Consider the following 1570-nt stretch of genomic DNA (forward strand, 5'->3'; position numbering starts at 1 on the left):
TACCATTGTTACTATTTTTGCTTTTGTTATTATTATTATTGCTCTTGTTGTTAATATTACATTGCTTTTGTCGTTAATATTACATTACATTACTCGTTACTATAAATATTTTTATATAATTATGGTTTGTCGTGATTTTCTTCTTCGCATATGCACAAGAAATCCATGTAATCTATTACATAAAATCGAAAAATGTACTAGAGCTAGATGTAATAAGAGCAATTTATGCAAAAGAGTACATCTCACAGACGATGAAGTCATTGAAATTAATTGCAATATTCGTCCGTTTCGAGAAAACGTTTNTCAAGAAATGAAACGATTAGCATATGTATTAAGACAATCTTTTCCTAANGACTTACAAATTCATACATGTACTTTAAAAGTAGTAGGTCAATGTCTATGGCCATGTATTGCTTGCAACACAAATTCCACAAAGTGTACGTTTTTACATAATATTTGTTTAGTTTCTACATAACTGTATAAATATCGAGATAAATTAATTAAAGGTTTTAATTGCAGCACATTTGCCAGCATGCAATAAATGTTACATTTCAGTAACGCAAACCACCTTGAACGCTTTAAGATGTGGACATATTTATTGCTCCTATTGCATGGAACGTCTCCCAATACAAGTAGATGGACCGCTTCCTCTTTGGGATTGTAACGTATGTCATCAATGGGTAACGGAGTTCTTACTATGTATGTAAATAGTCAACGACAAATATGTTTTTTTGTAATTGCTTTTGATAGTTAAAATAACATACTGTACTAGAAAATTTAAATAATTAATAATTTAATACTGTATATCAGCTAACTTTAACATTTTCAACATTATTTTAATATATCGTTCACTCCGATATTGTTACAAACACTTATACAACATTATTAAACATTTATAAATTATATATTTTATTTTTTAACAAAGATAAAATATGTATTGTTTACAGATAAATAGAATTAAACACAGGAAAAAGAATATAAAGCCAAAAAGGAAACAATCAATGAGACTTCACGTACGTAACAAGTGTACTTTATAATTTTGAATAACTATCGTTGTTACCATTTTTGCCTTTGTCATTACTATTATTGCTCTTGTCGTTAATATTATATTGCTCTCGTCGATATTATTATATTACTCTACTCGTAACCATTCTTAGTTTTGTGGTTCACGTTTTTTGTGTTCTCTATTACCATTTCTTAAGAAGAGATGTCTTTTTATCGTTCAAGGTCAGATTTCTCATTATTGTACAATTACAACTNCTATTAAATATCTTACAATTACACTTGCTCAATTTGATTAAAATTACATTCACCGTGACAAATCTTAAGTATTTTAGAGGACCAAATGTTCAGGATTACACAAAATTAAACAATAATCGTCGTTTTGATTAAAATTGCGGTTTATTGCATCCTTATAACGTTTGTCTTAAATATCTAAATACTACATGTCGCACAGACAAATGCTTTTATTTATATTGTACAAGTGTGGAACAATATCGTTACGAGACAACAAGAAGAGTAACCGACCATATGAAGAGAGAAATAGGCCGATTGTTATAACATTATAGCA

The 1570-nt window shown here is 28.6% G+C and overlaps 1 long non-coding RNA gene across 1 annotated transcript; it reads left to right on the top strand.

Annotated features, from left to right (window-relative positions):
• The first annotated feature begins 6 nt into the window (after positions 1 to 6).
• Positions 7 to 1281, top strand: LOC109863297. Its single transcript, XR_002251316.1, has 3 exons — positions 7 to 437; positions 520 to 699; positions 948 to 1281. It is a non-coding gene; the product is annotated as an uncharacterized LOC109863297 (long non-coding RNA).
• Positions 1282 to 1570: the final 289 nt, after the last annotated feature.

Source organism: Pseudomyrmex gracilis, unplaced genomic scaffold (assembly GCF_002006095.1).
Source record: "Pseudomyrmex gracilis isolate BER0280 unplaced genomic scaffold, ASM200609v1 scaffold_4051, whole genome shotgun sequence".
Classification (NCBI taxonomy): Eukaryota; Metazoa; Arthropoda; class Insecta; order Hymenoptera; family Formicidae; genus Pseudomyrmex; species Pseudomyrmex gracilis.